This window comes from Lethenteron reissneri, unplaced genomic scaffold (assembly GCF_015708825.2).
Source record: "Lethenteron reissneri isolate LAM-NWPU_2019-01 unplaced genomic scaffold, ASM1570882v1 scaffold_1639, whole genome shotgun sequence".
Taxonomy (NCBI): Eukaryota; Metazoa; Chordata; class Hyperoartia; order Petromyzontiformes; family Petromyzontidae; genus Lethenteron; species Lethenteron reissneri.
Window position 1 is genome coordinate 1,548,379 of NW_026891376.1, and position 19,999 is coordinate 1,568,377.

Consider the following 19,999-nt stretch of genomic DNA (forward strand, 5'->3'; position numbering starts at 1 on the left):
TCTCGTGTTTTACGATAGTGGTTGGTTTCCCTTCGTGATTCTGCCTGACACGTTCACGGATTGGTGGTGGTGTCATCGCAACCATCCGAAATTGTTCGTGTAGTGACATCGCGGATGTCACTGTGGTGCCGTCCCTAGAGAGGCAGGGCGTGCGATGTACTTACATCGCGGACATCACATATGTAGCGACATCGTGGATGTCACTGAGTAATGCCGGCTCTAACGAGGCACGGCGTGCGATGTATTGCCATCGCGGACACCCCGTATATGTGGGCATAGTACCAGCTCTAGAGGGGCTCGGTAAGCGCTGAGTCATGGCGCTGAGTGGCACCACGCATGGTGTGCATTTCCGACCCCTACGGGATGGGGGTGTTAGAGTGTCTGCCATGGAATGGGGTTACTACAGGCATGGCACTCTGGTTGACCCTGGAAGGCACGTGACAGGTAAGATCTAATAGGGGCCCCCAAGTGGGGGCTGGGGGTGGTCACGTGTCGGGCGAGATCGTGCGAGAGGATTCGAGAAGGTGGTCGTGGCCAAGGGCGGGGCAAGTCAAGACCAGTGAACATATAAACTGGGTCCCCAAAGGGACCAGGGTTGAGCGTTGCTGTTCGACGTCCAAGAAGAGTCACCAACACGTGGACCTGGACCCAAGCCGGGGTCCGGTCCATTGCAGCTACTGCCAGTGTAATTGGTGTAGATAGCCTGGTGGTCCATCACCATAGGTTGTTATCTGGTAAAGGGGCAGTTACCCCTTGGTGTTGGTATCAATAAATGTGTTGCCTCCAAGAAGTTTGTCTGCGACTCAGTTGAATCCAGTACATTAGTGTAATGAGAGAGCGCCATCTAGTCGGCGCCAGGGGGTAACTGTATGGGCACTATCGGGGAATCGATATCTAATCCTGAGAGGGGATGGCATCTGGGCCAAAGGTGACGGGCAAGTTGGAGGGGATGTTTGGGAACCATCGGGAAGGTTCTATGAGGGGGCGTGGCTAGAGGTGGCGCTAATCTCCGACAGGAGGAATATAAGCAGAGGCAGGGGAGGACTCACGGTTGGTGTGGGAAGCCTCGGGTCCGGACCGCATGACTGCTCATCCTCTCCTCGCCATCGGCCACGTGGGGATCCCTGGCGGAGCTCGCCTCTTCTCCCCGGCACACCACCAGCCAGCGGCGAGATCGGAGAGAGAGTGGCGATCCTCGACAGTGGAATGGAGAGAACACCTCGTCCACGACGGTTGATAAAAGGAAATAACCCGGAGAGGGAAGGAGCAGAACTGTACAGTAATAAATAAACACCATTCCAGAGTCGTCATGGAAGTCGTTAATTACATTGGAGTCAGAAGTGGTCCTTCAAGAGACAAGAATATTCTGCTAGTGTGGAAAATGTCAAAGTATCTCAAGAAGAAGAAGAACCCACCTGTTGCTTCCTCTGACGACGATGATGTGGGGACCCAGGACCTGCAAACCCTGGGATCCATGGTCCCGGTCACAGGATCCACGCTGGTGAGGTCGCCGCACCGGAGGCGGGCGGCGCAGATGCGGCATCTCCACCACAGCGGGCTGAAGACAGCCTCAAGAGGGTGGAGGAGTAGCTAGATTCACTGCGGATGGTGCTTCTCCATCTGGTGTCGCTCATCGCGTCGTCTATGGTGGCGGGGCGCCCACCTGAAGTTTTGCCAAGATGTAATTAGCAGAGGTTCGGGGCCGAAGCCTCTGAGGGTTCCACTGCGGACACGACGTCCGCCATTGCGGGCACTGAAGAGACGTTCACCATTACGTACGCTACAGGGTTCCACCATCTTGAATGGCATAGTAAGCATGTGGTCAGAGCCCGCCATTTTGAAGTAACCGCATGGCACACAACCGGCGGGGGCCGCCGCTGAAGTCGGGCGGAGCGGTACTGAGCGCACACGACGGCTCCCACGAAGTCGTCGCTGCCAGTGGCGATTGGAGCGCCTTCACTTGGAGGTTCGAAGCGGCGTTCCGCTCGGTTCATTGGTCAGAGGAAGAGGCATTGGTCGCTCTACCAACCATGTTGAATGACGACGCTCTAGCTGTGTTCAGGTCGATTCCCCCAGAGAAGAAGAATACGTTGCAAGGTGCGTATGCCGAGATGGCTGAAGTCTACGAGCCACCTTCCTACACTCAAAAAAAGTTTATGCAACGTAGACGGGGGGGGGGGGGGGGGGTTTCGAGTCACCTCTCGCCTACCATAGCGCACTGATGGCGTTGGCTGCAGCCACCTACCCTGACGTGAAACAAGAGGCCCTTGACTCATTGGTCATGGAACGTATGTTGGCTCTGGCGAGGGACATGGGGGTTGTTTTGCCTACGTGTGGCCATGATGTGCAGTCATCCTGATGGGCCACCAGATGTCTTCACGCACACGAAAGCCTGCAGTGGTGGTCGCAAATGTTTGCATGGATGGGTGACCCTAGTCGGGACGGGGAGCCTAAAGGTTGGTCACCGACCAAGGTCATGGAGATTCTGCCTGAGGACGCAGCTTCGGAAGGTGATCTCACTGCTGCGGTTCCTCAGTGGGATCGAAGATGGGGCGACGCTGTACGTCGCCGAGGAATCAGCAGATCACGTCAGCGTGAGGACAGGGGAGCACAACGACCACCCATGACCTGCTTCAGGTGTGGCCGGCTGGGGCACTTCGCGAGGGATTGCCGGAGTCTCCCTCGTTCCCCGACTTCGGCTGCCGCTCCGGCTACTGCTGCCTCTCTGATGGCTCAACGTCCTCCCCCACAGGCGAGTCAGTATGCGTCGGACGCCCGACCCATTTCACAACCTCAGGCATCTCATGACACGGGGTGCATTCGATAACAACGCGAATCGTATATTGACAGTTTGCGTTCGAGCTCATTCACTAAGGATTGGCCTAATTCGGTGACACAATGGAAGAAATTAGCATGTTGCGTGGTTGCGGCGGTTGTGGGATCCTATGTGGTTTCTGGCTCGATTCAGGGAGTTGTTGGTAGCATGGGCAACATTAGCCAGGTGGATGCCAATATTGCAATCGGGGATGTTACTGTATCGGGACCGGTTTTGATTTCAAGGTCATTGGCTATGCCCTGCTTGTTGGGCACTGATTTCCTTAGGAGGATACCTGTTAAGATCCTGGTGGATCAGGGCTGCTTGGAAATGCCCTCGGGTAGCAAGTTTTTATTTTGCCATCGCCGTTGTTGTGTTCACCACCGTGCGCCGCCATGCAAGCCGTGGTTGATATCACGGTTGAGATTCTACCGGGATCCCAAATGCTTGTGCCATTGTGTAGTGACATAGGACGTCACTACTGTGTCGGCCCGTACGAGGGCTAGGGGGCCCAAGGGGGTGCTTGGGGGGTCACGTGGTGGAGGGACCCAGACCTCCCGTGAGGTGGGGGAAGGGAGGCGTGGCCTGGGAAGGGAGGCGTGGCATGGGCGGAGCCGGCCACGCCAAAGCAGATATAAGCGTGGTGTGAACGCAGAGCGGGGCTGTTTACCTCCGAAGTGAAGACGACATCATCGGTCCTCAAGTCCCGGGTCTTCGTCCTGGACCAGGCAAGCCTTCGCCTGCCTGGTCCACGCTGTGTTGTGTTCCAGAGAGTAGTGAGTTGAGGAAGGTGGTCACCACCTCATGTACAGTGGTATATTACTTACCGTTTAATAAATAGTGTTGCCTCCAAGCTGTGTGTGTGCGCACCTAATTCGAACCCACTATATTTGGCGTCAGAAGTTGTGGAAAAATAAATATTGGTAGGTGTTATCCTAGGGAAGTAAAATGGGCACACGAAAAGCAAAAAAAAACTCACCTGGACGCCTTCATACGACGGGGATGGCGTGACGACCATCCTTCGGACAGCCCCGGGGATGGCTGCCCCGGTGACAGAGAGAGAGATGGCGCTGCACGCAGAGCGGCAGGAAGGGCATCGCACCGCTGCTTCGCCGCCATCGGGAACGGAGCGACGGATCCGCGGGGAGAGGACACCGTCGTCGCTGTGGGGGAGGCCCGGGTATGCAGGCCACGCAGTGGGGCCGTCATTTCGGCAGCTGGTCTTGGCGCTGTTCCCGCCAAAACGCCACTCCCGCCAATTCAGTGGCTGGTCGTGGCGCTGTTCCCGCCAAAGCGCCGCTCACGCCAATTCGGCGGCTGGTCAGGCGCTGTTCCCGCCAAAGCGCCGCTCCCGCCATTTCGGCGGCTGTTCGGGGCGCTGTTCTTGCTGCCGAAATACCGCTCCCGCCGACATCAACGCCTGTGGAGGGGGAGTTCCACACGTTTGGGTGGCGCCCCCGTCTTCTGCTCGAGTGCGAGAGGTGGATCGATTCACAAGAGGAGGCCGTGTTCACCACGCAAGATTCTTCGGGGCGTCCCAGTGCTCCACCTTGCCACCCTCCGCTATTCACAGTTTGCCAGGCGAGTCGTGACATGACATAAGCACCCGGCCCCAAGAATAATAATAGTAACTTCACCCATCTTGCGGGCGCCGGGTTGCGTGTGTTTTTTTTAACTCGCTGGTTTGCGGAGCGTGTTCGTCCGGTTGTGTGCGTGATAAATTGACGTGGCATCCATGCAGGTGTCTGCTTGTAACAGTGTTTGTTGTTAATTACAGCGTCGAGATCGTTATCTTCAGGGTGTAGTTAATGATTCATTCATTTTTGGGTGTCCCGAGCGCCGTTTATATCCTGTGGGTTGCCGTGTTAATGACTCGTGTGGTTACATCTTTTTGTTGCGAAATCGCGATTGTTATTGTGTATACTGTATGGAGTTTCGCTCGTGATTGTTCACGTGTAACTGTCAGAAACTTTGATCGTCATTGTTGCCAAGGTACAGACCGCATGGATCTTTGCTCAAGAATGTTAACGGTGTATGGACTGTTGGGTACTTGCTTGTGATTATTTACTATGTACGGATTGTCTGGAGTATTGATTGTGTGTGTTGCCATGTGGAGACTGGATGGAGCATTGCTCCAAATTATTGTATGAACTGCGTATAATGCATATACTGTATTAATCAATTCGGCGATTCTTGGGTTTTGTCTAGTTTTTTTTTTCCTCTCAAAATTCGAATGCCCTGAGTCCCATGGTTAATGTTGAAGGGGATTTTGAAATGACAGGTTCGGTGTGTTTCAAACTCACTGGTTGGTTCCCGTCCCGTTGTTGCACATATGATGTCTTTTGTGCGGGAATCCCTCTTGTGTTCTACATGGATCGGGGGTGCGTTTCCGTTAATTGCCGTTAAATTGCGTTGCTCTCTCAACTCGGTTGGTACAGCTGCATGCTGCAATGCGAGTCTCGGAGATGATGTGTACGGGATACGGGATGTGAGGTGTATTGTTGTGACCATTGAATATTCGGGATCGTCACAAATTGTGCGTACCTGTTCGGTATTGGATCCTAATTCAAATTGTATGTTTTGTGATGGTGTTAAATTGCGATTGTGTGGGGGATGACTGCCTTGGTTTGTGGCTCTGCCGTCATTGGTATGGAGCATTTCAATTGCGATGGTGACATGCTGCGAGGGATTTGGAATTGTGGTGCTGGCTGTCACCTATCTTGGGGCGCAGATCCTGACCAGGATGGCCCAGTGAGTGTTGCGTGTCTAACACGAACGTTGTGGTCCCGTCATGCTGTGTCTGACGGCTTGACCTGACAACCCGGAGATCGAGACACTCTGTGGCTTGTCTCGCCTAGTGGGCTGTGAGCTCACATGGCTCAGAGAGTGTGGTCCCGTCATGTTGTGTCTGACGGCTTGACCTGACAGCCCGGAGATCGAGACACTCTGTGGCTTGTCTAGCCTCGTGGGCTGTGCGCTCACATGGCTCAGAGAGTGTGGTCCCGTCATGCTGTGTCTGACGGCTTGACCTGACAGCCCGGAGATCGAGACACTCTGTGGCTTGTCTAGCCTAGTGGGCTGTGCGCTCACATGGCTCAGAGAGTGTGGTCCCGTCATGCTATGGCTGACGGCTTGACCTGACGGCTCGGAGGTTGAGACCCTCCGAGGCACGTTGAAACAGTGGGCTGGAGATTCGTAGTGTTCGGGTGTAGTTGTCCCGTTACGTTGGGACTGTATCCCTTCAGTTGTTAGGGTGCATGTTGTGCAGTGAGTGAACGATGGGTCGTCTCAGCTCGGTCGGTACAGCTATATGCTGCGATGCGAGTCTTGGAGAGAGACTGGGTTAAAATCCCCCCGATATGGCCGACGCATGCTACTGGTTGTGATGCCGCGTCGGAAAGGCGGTGGGGTGGTAACATGGAAATTCCCCCCCCGATATGGCCGACATGCGCAGTTTTAGGATGGAGACGCCACGTCGGAAAGGCGGGGGGGCTGCTAACAGGTGACTGTCATGTCCGAAGAGCAGAGGCGAGTGTCTGTTGACTGATGCCTCAGGAGGGATTTCTTTTTCTCGTCACAGGAGACAGTGTCTACCTGCCACCTTGGAGTCGCCGGTTATGCCGACCGGCTATGGACTGGGGGGGGGAGCGAGTGGAGCATGCGTCAGCTACTCCTGCTCCTCCTGTTCTTGACTCCTGGGGAGGGGCCGTGCCCTTTGGGCAGCTTGTGGTTCCCCAGGGCCTCCAGGGGGGGTGTGTGCACCTCCCCTGGGGGGCCCGGTCACATGGACTCGTGGAAGACTGGCTGCTCTACATGGCTCTCAGACGCCTTGCTCATTGCCTACGCCGTCGTTCCAATGGCCACACTCACATGTCAGTGCATGCGTGATTCTCACGGGGATGCTGTGCTGGAGCGTAAGTGGGTTAGCCAGTTTTCATGTATATTTGTTGTTGTTAATTCCCCGGTTTCTATGCGGTTCCCTTCCTTTTACCCTCGTCGATTCTGTGTATATTACGTGATTGTATTTCTTATCGGTCGCTGGTCATTTATTGATATTGCTGGTTCGGAGGCACACCTTTTCGATGTTTCACAGTTGTGTTACAGCCGGAGACGGCTGTGTGTTTATACAGGGGGGGGTGATGTAGTGACATAGGACGTCACTACTGTGTCGGCCCGTACGAGGGCTGGGGGGCCCCAAGGGGGTGCCTGGTCACGTGGTGGAGGGACCCAGACCTCCCGTGAGGTGGGGGAAGGGAGGCGTGGCCTGGGAAGGGAGGCGTGGCCTGGGCGGAGCCGGCCACGCCAAAGCAGATATAAGCGTGGTGGGAACGCAGAGCGGGGCTGTTGAACTCCGAAGTGAAGACGACATCATCGGTCCTCAAGTCCCGGGTCATCGTCCTGGACCAGGCAGGCCTTCGCCTGCCTGGTCCATGCTGTGTTGTGTTCCAGAGTGTTAGCGAGTTGAGGAAGGTGGTCACCACCTCATGTACAGTGGTATATTACTTACCGTTTAATAAATAGTGTTGCCTCCAAGCTGTGTGTGTGTGCACCTAATTCGAACCCACTAGAATTGCATTATCGTAAGGGAATCAGATGTGTTGATTCGGCGGTTGGGGTCCTTCTGACCCCATCTAATACTGCGACCCGAGGTATGGCGCTTGTCGGTGCACAGACGATCCTGCGCTCCAAGCAGGCCCTGTTCTTGCAGGTTCTTAATGGGGGGCCAGACACGGTTGTTGTTCTCGCTGGTACGGTATTAGTTCATGCCACCACGGCCTTTTCTGAACACGACGAGCGTGAGCCGCAGTGATTGGTGGCGGCGGCTCATTCCTGTCCTGTTGCGGACGATCGATGGGTCACCGAATTATGCAGGAAGAATTTGTCTTTGTTTCCCAAGCAGCGGAACATATTGCGTTCGCTTTTATGTGAGTTTTCAGACGATTTTAGTAAAAATGATTTCGATCTAGGCCATAGGTCCCTTTTATCTCACCATATTGATACGGGTGAGGACAGTCCTATTCACCAGAATTCGCACCGGTTGAGTTCGGTGGTGAAGGAACGCGTACGACGGGCGGTCAACGACATTGTGGCCGCCAATATTATTTCCCCGTCTAATAGCTCTTGGGGTGTGCCCATCGTGCTTGTCAAGAAAAAGGATGGTAACCTTAGATTTTGCGTTCATTTCCGCAAGTTGAACAAGGTTTCGGTGGCCGATGCGTATCCCCTCACGCGCATGGATGGAGCTCGTTTTGGCCAACCTACAGTGGGACACTGTAGGCCTGCTGATTTTGTACGTTTACCCACTGACAAATAAATTATCAGTCTATAATTTTAATAGTAGGTTTATTTGAACAGTGAGAGACAGAATAACAACAAGAACATCCAGAAAAACGCATGTCAAAAATGGTATAAATGTATTTGCATTTTAATAAGGGAAATAAGTATTTGACCCCCTCTCAATCTGAACAATTTCTGGCTCCCAGGTGTCTTTTATACAGGTAACGAGCTGAGATTCGGAGCACACTTTTAAAGGGAGTGCTCCTAATCTCAGCTTGTTACCTGTATAAAAACACCTGTTCACAGAAGCAATCAATCAATCAGATTCCAAACTCTCCACCATGGCCAAGACCAAAAAGCTCTCCAAGAATGTCAGGGACAAGATCGTAGACCTACACAAGGCTGGAATGGGCTACAAGACCATCGCCAAGCAGCTTAGTGAGAAGGTGACAACAGTTGGTGCGATTATTCGCAAATGGAAGAAACACAAAAGGACTGTCAATCTCCCTCGGCCTGGGGCTCCATGCAAGATCTTACCTCGTGGAGTTGCGATGGTCATGAGAACGGTGAAGAATCAGCCCAGAACTACACGGGATGATCTTGTCAATGAGTTCAAGGCAGCTGGGACCATAGTCGCCAAGAAAACAGTTGGTAACACACTATGCCGTGAAGGACTGAAGTCATGCAGCGCCCTCAAGGTCCCCCTGCTCAAGAAAGCACATATACGTGCCCGTTTGAAGTTTGACAATGAACATCTGAATGATTCAGAGGACAACTGGGTGAAAGTGTTGTGGTCAGATGAGACTTAAATGGAGCTCTTTGGCATCAACTCAACTCGCCGTCTTTGGAGGAGGAGGAATGCTGCCTATGACCCAAAGAACACCATCCCCACGGTCAAACATGGAGGTGGGAACATTATGCTTTGGGGGTGTTTTTCTGCTAAGGGGACAGGACAAACTTCACCGCATCAAAGGGATGATGGACGGGGCCATGTACCGTCAAATCTTGGGTGAGAACCTCCTTCCCTCAGCCAGGGCATTGAAAATGGGTCGTGGATGGGTATTCCAGCATGACAATGACCCAAAACACACGGCCAAGGCAACAAAGGAGTGGCTCAAGAAGAAGCACATTAAGGTCCTGGAGTTGCCTAGCCAGTCTCCAGACCTTAATCCCATAGAACATCTATGGAGGGAGGGAGCTGAAGGTTCGAGTTGCCAAACGTCAGCCTCGAAACCTTAATGACTTGGAGAAGATCCCTCCTGAGATGTGTGTAAACCTGGTGGCCAACTACAATAAACGTCTGACCTCTGTGATTGCCAACACGGGTTTTGCCACCAAGTACTAAGTCACGTTATGCAGAGGGGTCAAATACGTATTTCCCTCATTAAAACGCAAATCAATTCATAACATTTTTGACATGCGTTTTTCTGAATGTTGTTGTTGTTATTTTGTCTCTCACTGTTCAAATAAACCTAACATTAAAATTATAGACTGATCATTTGTCAGTGGGCAAACGTACAAAATCAGCAGGGGATCAAATACTTTTTCCCTCACTGTACTTGGACGATGTTATTGTTTTTAGTCGCACTATTGATGAACATCTCTGACGTCTGCTTGGCCTTTGTATTTTTCAGTGATGGCAATGTATTAATTGAGCTTGAAACGGTCACCCTCATCCTCCATGGGTTTTTTTTTTGGAGCACGATCACTTCAATACTATCGATTTTCAGCGCCTTTGTGAGGTAGTCACTTTTTTCATGGGATTTCCCTTCAATGTTTATCTGCATGATGCTCAGTGATGAACCGATTGACATATTGGCTCGGATCATTTAACTATTGTTTCTAACATTGGTGCTGCTATTTTGACTGGGAGGATACTTAGCACCGTTCTATTGCCAATTTGATGACATTGTTACGTGTTCATATTTAATAGGGAAGACCACTAGAAGCAAACGTTTTCTTGCTCTTCCACGCCACTGCCCTATTAAACATCTTGGTGGATATTCAAATCGTATCTACAACCACACTTTAGTGGTCGGTGTGCACTCACTACAGCATTAGGAGGGAAAGTTAGTTTGGAAAGTCATGTCAGAAAGAGTGTACACACCGATACATATATATTGGTCATAGTATATCTTCATAAAAATCTGTGGCTGCTTTGTCGATACAGTATATTGATTTTTTTCAGTTTGAGCAGCATTCAAACATCCAGATATGACCCATCATTGGTCAAACATGAAAGAATCTAAAAAAAATACAAATTTGGGTGGCCCAAAATATAAAATTCTGCTCCTGGAATGATTCCAGCGAAATGTGTGTTATGTTTGAAACCCATCTTGAACGCTATAACAAATTACATTACACACATTCACCTGTGACTAAATCAACCAGTATTCGACAGATCTTATCAAATCTCGTAAGTTAAAGAAGAGTATATGCAGGAATGGCGTTTGAATGGGCGATCATAATGCATTACATGCATTATAAGCTACGGGTTTATGCCGCGAGCAGCGGAGGGAAATGGAGAACATCGATGTTAGTAATGTGCTTATATACTGCCACGTCTGTGATCCCTGTCTTCACCAACCCGCACTGACGAGTGGGGTGAAGTATGTGATCTGAAAGCTATGAGTAGAGTCTCATCCGGCAGTGGAGATAACAAGGCTGTGTATAACACACTCTCTCATGCCCGTTTAAACCTTAGAGACCAGGATATTTTCCTCTGCAAGATGGCAGCAGTTACACTCACCTTGTAATGCAAAAATTACCCATGAAGTCCTTCGCTAATCTGATTTGGCCACTTACGCATCCACAACGCGTGCATTTGCAGAGCCTTTCGCAATTGCTCATTAATGTGTGACAGCTTTTTATTTGAGTGCAAAGGTGCATATCAACATGTTACCTTACAACGTTGGACGTATAATCATAAATCATCGGTTGACTTAATCCACTGATGGATGCAGGCCTCCAGAAGCCGACGCCACATCTCATGGTCATGATTTTTTTCCAACATTATTTCTTCTCCATAATAGAGATCTTTTGGGTTAGATCGAGTAAATATGTGTCGTTAAAACCCACCACCACCCGACACAGTCAACTAGTAATGGTTTTCACGAAAACAGAACAAGCCAATTCATCACTAGTACAGCACACAGGTGTGTTGGAGAGCCAAGCCACAACATGTACAATCTGAGTACGAGGTTTCGCCAGTAATTACAACAAGCCTTATCAGGCGACAGCCAGATTTGTGGAGAAGTCTAACTGTTTCGTTCCTTATATAGAGGCGTAGATGTGGTGAACACGCTTCTGAGCTCTTGCGCCAAGTGGGGGGGGGGGGGGGGGAGGTGCGATTACTGAGTAAACGTACATTATGCAATAAGCATAATGCGAGCCTTTTGATCTTGTCCTTCCTGTCTATTGTGCATATTAAAATAGCCGTACGAACGGTAATCCCTATTGAAGTATGCTGCCCTTTAAAGGCATCCATTCAACTAAAGTATTATTTTATGATTAGCATCTACGCAGCAATAAGCGGGAGCTATCCATAGAGTTAAATAATTTTGTATTCTTTCAATTTCGATAGATTATCTAATTAGTCTTGGCCAGTAGTAGCTATTTTTGCAGAGAACTTCAACATTATCAAAATCAATTGAGTGTCCTTGTTGGCACACGTGTTCTGCTACTGCTGACAGTTGTATTTGGGAGAATTTAATATTTCTCTGATGTTCTTTTAGTCTCGTGCTGATTGTTCGTCCTGTTTGCCCAACATAACATTTACCACACGTGGAGTTAATCCTGTACACGCCTTCTGTTGATAGCTTCGGTAAAACATCTTTTGAACCAGATATTAATTATTTTATGTACCGTGCCAAATCTGACAGTATTTCTTCTCTTTATCAATGACTTGTTATCGTTTTCTCTCAATATGATCCAACGTTTTGCAGATGCAAGTACACTCCATGCTTTCTACTCATTTAAACCATTAAATATAAATATAGTTGCATTTTACCAGATAAGGCCCACTGAGCTCGAAAGCTATTTTCATAAGGTGCTGGGGATCCATGAATAACCTCACACTTGCCAGTGCAGTGAAGTTTATGATCACTCAATACCCCTGTCGCAACGTGCTCAGTGCCCCCCTATCTCCCACACCAGGTGTTTAGGAATGGATTTACATACTGTGTAAGCACATTACCTCGTTCAGTGTTTTATTGCTGAGAATATAGATCCATGCAGTCATAACTGTTGTGCAATGTCCTCGTGTTTATAAGAATAAGTAAGTAAACTTCGGTTTTATATAGCACCATTCATACAAGGCCTCACAGCGCTATACAACATAACCCCATAAAAAATCGTTACAATAAAAATAAGAGTAAATCAACCCTACACCGACGGATATGCAAGATAACGTAAATGTTTTTCAGACGAGGCTTAAAAACATCGACTGATGGAGCGTCTCTAACGGACTGGAGCAAAACATTCCACAAACGAGGCACTTGACTACTGAAAGCTCTATCACTCATTGAACGCAGATTTGTCCTTGGTACAATCAGGTACCCGGACTTGATGCATCGACGTTGCCGGACAGGGGCATACAGTTTCAGCAGTACTCTGATATATAATGGAGGCAACCCTTTCATGGCATCGAAGGCCAATACAAAGACTCTAAATTCGATCCTGTATTTTACCGGAAGCCAATGCAGGGAACATAGAATAGATTTAACGTGCTCATATATCATCACTCCACACACTCCAATCACTCCACACCCGGGCAGCAGAATTCTGGAGAAGGGGCCGTTCATAAAAGACATCACGCACCTAGGGGCGGGGGGGATCAGACATTTGTGACGATGTGTGACGAGGGGGGGGGGGGTTGAGAAATGTGACGTCACATCAAAATGCTCAACTTTAAATACATATAGACGACACGTTCTACTTAATTAAATATACTTTTTAATACGTATTTTCTCCTACAACATCAGAGTGCAGCGCCACATTAAATACGCACTACAATGCCAATAGTTTAAAGCGATTTGAAACATTTTTATTTTGGGAGGGGGCAGAGCTTTTTAACGTCATATTTGAGGGGGTTCTGACTTTTTGTGACGTCGTGTGACGATGGGAGGGGGGGGGGGGTCAAAAATCGTCCAAAATCGCGTGACGTCATTTATGGACGGCCCCGAAGCTGTAAGAGATTAAAACCATTCTGTGTGGCACCATTAAACAGGGCACTACAATATTCTAGTTTTGATCAAATAAAACACGTACCAGCCTCTCACCATCGGAAATTTAGATACTTGATCGCATGCGTGAAATATTCGCAGGTTAAAGAAGGAGAACTTAGTCAGATACCTTGCATGGCACTCAAAAGTCAAGGTGGGATAAAAAATTAGTCCAAGTGTGGCGTAGTGCGTGAGGCATACCCAGCTGGAGAGATACACAATCTTGCTTTTAAGCTTTGTGACTGCAGGAATCCATACTCTTTGGTTCTATCGGTAAAGTCACGTAGGTAGAAAAAAAATAATTTAAATAAGAAATCACGACGTTTCGATCGCAACACAAGCGGTCGTCCTCAGGAGGAAAAAATAATCCAGCAGTGGAACTGCTGAAGCAGCGAGAGAGCTGTTAAAACAACGTCATATATGTGGCGATGGGCAAGCAAGCGGGGTTTGAGCTGGAAAGGAATTCCATCCACGGACGCAAGCACGCCAGTTGTGTTAATGGGGGAGATTAGGGAGAGAGATTTGGGATGGAGATTTGCATGAATGAACTTCCGTTGCTGCATAAGAGTATCATCCCCGCATATGCGCACAACAGCAATGTTTAATTAGAGATTAGCACCAAGAGAGTGCAACCCAAAGGACATGTGAGCACGAGAGTGCAATCCATGGGACATGTGAGCATGAGAGTAGAATCCAAATGACATGTGAGCATGAGAGTGCAATCCAAAGGACATGTGAGATATCTAAGAGAGAGGCACAGAGAGAGAGTCGGAAATAACAGCTGACATAGGCCGGTAGAATGGAAACATCACAATCAGTTAAGACTTTACCTGGTTAATAGCGTCCTTCCAATGATTGCTCAGTTTGTACCCATCTTCTCGGTTGAAGTTGTGTCTGTGTTTATATATCTGGATGGCTTCATGAACAAATCTCTGAAGGTAGCCGGTGGGTTTTCAGAGTATCTTCGTCTTGGAAAAATCAATTTCGTGTGAGCCCACAACGTATAAACAATGATCGGCAATGGCAGAGGTATTGGTCCTACCGTGTTTAAGATCTGCTTTGTGTTCACAAACGCGGTCCGAGACATGTCGTTTCGTTTCCCCAATGTAACTGCTGCCACAACCACAACTCAGTTTGTAGACACCAGGGTATTGCATGTCAGGAATCACATCCTTTACAGATGGGATCAAAACGAACCTGGATCTTGTGTTTGTTTAAGATTTTGGAAAAAAGAATTGGTAACCCCTGCTATATATGGAAAAGTCATGGTCATGGTTGGATCCTCAGAAAGTTGTCTCCCCATGACTGGAGCGACAGCTTTGCAGACTGTATGGTAGAGTATCCGATTCATCCTGAGGGCTTGATGTACGTGCTGCAACTCACTGCGAAGGTGGTGCTGGTCGGAAATGCAACGGGCCCTATGGTGTAGTGTTTTTATGAGGGAATTCTTCTGGGCTGGATGGTGGTGGGAGTCAGGCTTTAGATAAGCATCCGTGTGGGTGGCTTTCCTGTAGACAGTGTCCCAACGAGCCATCAGGTCTCATCTCGATCAAAACATCCAGGAATGGTAGCTTGTCATCCTTTTCCACTTGCACGGTGAATTTGATAGATGGGTGTATGTAATTGATGTGGTTCAGAAATTGGTTCAGTGCTGGCAGGCCATGTGGCCAGATGACGACCGTCTAATCGACGTATCTCTTCCACAAGGAAGGGTGTAGGGTGGATCTCTGGATGGCATCTGTCTCAAATTTCTTCATGAAAACATTCGCTACCACTGGTGATAAGGGAAAACCCATTGGGGTACCCTCATTTTGTTTGTAGAATGTACCATTCCAGGTGAAGTAAGAGTTGGTAAGACAGTGCCTTGCCAAAGTTGGTACATCTGGATTCAGTCCTTGTTGGACCAAGTCTTCAATGATTGCAATGGTGTTAGGTACAGGTACCTTGGGGAACAGGGAGACTACATCGAAACTGACAATCAAATCATCTGGAGACAGTGAGATGTCCTTGATTAGAGAAACCAAGTGAGCTGAGTTAAATACAGCTGAGGTGGTCTTCCCCTTGAACGGAAGCAGGTACCTACTTTGTGGATTTTTGGAAGGTCATAAAATCTGAGTGGTCTAGCAGCCAAAGGTTTTAGGGAGCGCTGCTTGGTCTGATCGATTAGAGAAGTCGAATTTGTGATGATATTGTTGGTTTTTGTGGCTAGGTGGTTGGTGGGATCTCTGATGATTTTGGTACAGCTGCCATCATTAAGAAGGTCCTAAATTTTGTTGTTATAAGTGGTTTAATCCATTATGACAGTGCATTGCCCTTGTCGGCTGAGAAGATAACAATGTCATCTCTGTTTTTTTAATTTAGAGAGTTCAAAACGCTCGTCCTTGCTGATGTTGCTAATAGGTTTCTTAGCGTTTTTGAGGATATCAGCGATTTCAGATCTAGCAACGTCTGCCGGGATGTGTCCCAAACCTTTGAGGGCTATGTCGACCTGGGCAATGATATCATCCACTGCGATGTGTTTAGGGGTGACTGCGAAATTCAACCCTTTAGTTAGTACCGATTTTAGGCTGTTGGAAATTGGGATGTTACTATGATTGATGACAGTCTTGTTAACATCTAACTTTTTAACGTGTGGCTCTGGCTTCTTTTTTGACAGGATGTTAAATTTAGCAATCAGGTTTACTTAGACAACTGCCGTGCATTGCGTCCGTGGATGGAATTCCTTTCCAGCTCAGACGCCGCTTGCTTGCCCATCGCCACATATATCACCTTATTGTAACAGCTCTCTTGCTGGTTCAGCAGTTCCACTGCTGGATTATTTTTTTCTGGCTGAGGACGACCGCTTGAGTTGCGATCGAAACGTCGTGACATATTATTTTTTATTGGTTTTATTTTTCTACCTACGTGACTTCACCGAAAGTACCAAAGAGTAGAGAAACTCATGTTTTTGGTCCCGGTCCTTTGTGTGGAGCCAGGATCCTGGCGACGTGCCTGCTACTAGCTATGTATTATTATTGCTTACTTTAGATCGTTGGTGCTGGTGTGCTTGATATTCATATTCCGTGGCCTGGCTGTGCCTTTGAGTGTGCCTGGTGGCATGTGCGTTGGGGCCCAGCAGCTTGGCTTGAATCTGTGGGGAAGCCTGTTGAATCCTGATTGTGTTATTTGTGTTTTACGGCATTTTTGCTAGCTTGACTGTTGTTGTGAGTCTGTTCTTGTTTCTTTGGTAATGACATTGATTTGGGCTATGCGATGTCTATTTGCGATGCAGAATCCTGTCATACTACGGAATAGTGGGACATCTTTGATGGTTTCAATCACCATGTATTCATGTCTCTGAAACTCTCATAGTTGTTGCGCCTCGTGTTAAATCACTTTATTCCAATCCATAAAGCTTATTGTCACTGTGAGATATGGGGTGGTTGCATCGAATGACAATAGACTATAGCCCTAGTGTCATGGTGAGGTTATTCGAAAGCGGTTTAATTGCGGGAGGATAGCACTGAAGGCCTAGGTGTAAAATACATGGCCCGCCACTGGGATTGACAATGGATAATGTGTACGTCCAACGTTGTAAGGTAACACGTAGATATGCATCTTTGCACTCACATTACAATCCGCCACACATTTATGACCAATTGCTAAAGGCTATGCAAATTCACGCGTTGTGGATGCGTAAGTGGCCAAATCTGATTAGCGTGGGTCTTCAGGGTTAATTTTTGCATTGAAAGGCGAGTGAAACTGCTGGCATCTTACAGAGGAGAATATCCTGGTCTCTAAGGTTCTCACCTGGTTAAACAAAATCACCGTGTTTAGACGGGCATGAGAGAGTGTGTTGTGCACATGCACAGCCCTTTTATCTCCACTGCCGGATGAGACTCCTCACAGCTTTCAGATCACAAACTTCACTCAACTCGTCCGTGCGGTTTGGTGAAGACAGGGATCACAGACGTGGCAGTATATAAGCACATTGCTAACATGGATGTTCTCCATTTCCCTCCGCTGCTCGCCTGTAATGCATGATGATTGCCCATTCAAGCACCATTCCTGCCTATACTCTTCTTTAACTTATGAGATTTGATAAGATCTGTCGAACGCTGGTTGATTTAATCACAGGCGAATGTGTGTAATGTAATTTGTAATAGCGTTTAAGAAGGGCTACAAAGATGACACGAATTCAGTCTAGTCGTTCTTTTCGCTGGAAACATTCCAGAAGCAGAATTTTATATTTTAGGCCACCAAATTTCTAAATTATTTAGACTATTTCATTTTGACCTATGAACGTTTATATCCGGATGTTTGAATGCTGCTCAAATTGAAAATAATCCTCATACTGTACCTACATAGCATCCGCAGAATTTTATGGAGATGTACTATAACCAATATATATGTATCTGTGTGTACACCCTTTCTGACATGACATGATGGTCCTTTCATCTTTCGTGGTCACATCAGTTATCTCAACTTTCCAAACTAACTTCCCCTCCCTGATGCTGTGGTGAGTGAACACCGGCCACCAAAGTGTGGCTGTCGATCCGATTCGAATATCCACCAATATGTTTAATGGGGCAGTGACATGGAAGAGCAAGAGACATGTTTGCTTACAGTGGTATTCACTGTTAAGTATGAAAACAAATGTCATCAAATTGGCAACAAAACAGTGGTAAGTATCCTCCTGGTCAGAATAGCAGCAGCAATGTCAGAAACAACCTTTAAATGATTCCAAGCCAAGATGATAATCGGATCATCACTGATCATCATACAGCTAATCATTGAAGGGATATCCCATTAAAAAAGTGACTACCTCACAAAGGCGCGGAAAATCGATAATATTAAAGCGATCGTGTTCCGATAAAAAAAACCCCATGGAGGATGAGGCGCCGAGCATGGAATGGCCTTGCCCTGCACTGCCACCATCACTGCAACCGACAGACCACATGAAGGACCTCAACAGCCACCATTTTTAAAGAAGCCAGGTCTTGACTCCAATGATATGTTAAACTTACCTCACGGTTCTGTCAAAAATCATGGAACGTGTGGTAGCCCAGCATTACTGAATCATATTACAAACCACAACCTCTGTAAGCCATTTCAGTCTATATTTAGGACACTGGACAGGAGCGAGACAGCTATTGTTAAGGTGGTCAATACTATTTTCATGACTGCTGATTCAGGATAACTTTCGATTCTGGCGCTGTTGGTGCAGTGTTCGATACCGCTGAGCATCATTGTCTGATCAAGCGCCTTGAGACCCTGGTTTGCATAAGTTGTGCAGCTCTGTCCTGGCTTAGCTCCTATCTGACTGATCGGGAACAGTTCGTTACGTTGGGGAGCCATACATATGAGACTCGCCCAGTTGTCACGGGTGTCTCTCAGGGGTCGATTTTAGGGTCCTTGTTATTTTTCACCTATTGGTTGCCACTTGGGAGCCTTTTCCGTCGTTATGGTCTGAATGATCATTTCATTTTCACGACAACCAAATATATCTGCAGACTAAGCCTGGTGCTGATTCTGCTGTTTCAGTCTTGTCTCATTGTCTCTCTTAGGTCAGGGTGTGAATGAATACAAATTTCCTGAAGCTTGTCTGTGACAACTGAGGTTATATTTCTGGGTTCCCCTAACCTGCTTCATCCAGTAAATAGTTTCAGAAGGATGATTGATGATCTTGAGATCATATTTTCATTTAAGGTCCGGAACCTTGACTTTTGAGTGCCATGCAAGGTATGTGACTAAAGTCTCCTTCTTTCATCTGGGAATATTTCACGCATGAGATCAATTATCTAAATTTCCGATGGTGAGAGACTGGTGCATATTTTATGTGATCAAAATTAGAATATTGTAGTGCCCTGTTTAGTGGTGCAACACAGAATGGTTTTAATCTCTTACAGCTTCTCCAGAATTCTGCTGCCCGGGTGTGGAGTGATTGGAGTGTGTGGAGTGATGATATATGAGCACATTAAATCTATTCTATGTTCCCTGCATTGGCTTCCGGTAAAATACAGGATCGAATTTATAGTTTTTGTATTTGCCTTCAATGCCCTGAAAGGGTTGGCTCCATTATATATCAGAAAACTGCTGAAACTGTATGCCCCTGTCCGGTAACTTCGATGCACCAAGTCCGGGTACCTGATTGTACCAAGGACAAATCTGCATTCAATGAGTGATAGAGCTTTCAGTAGTCAGGTGCCTCGTTTGTGGAATGTCTTGCCCCAGTCCGTTAGAGACGCTCCATCAGTCGATGTTTTTAAGACTCGTCTGAAAACACATTTACGTTCTCTTGCATATCCGTCGGTGTAGGGTTGTTTTACTCTTATTTTCATTGTAACGATTTTTGATGGGATTATGTTGTATAGCGCTGTGAGGCCTTGTATGAATGGTGCTATATAAAACCGAAGTTTACTTACTTATTATTATAAACACGAGGACATGCACAACAGTTATGACTGCATGGATCTGTATTCTCAGCAATAAAACACTGAACCAGGTAATGTGCTTACATAGTATGTAAATCCATTCCTAAACACCTGTAATAAAAATGGTGTGGGAGAGAGGGGGCACTGAGCACGTTGCGACAAGGGTATTGAGTGATCATAAACTTCCCTGCACTGGCCAGTGTGAGGTTATTTACGGGTTCCCAACACTGTCTGAAAAAGAGCTTACGAGCTTAGTGGGCCTTACCTGGTAA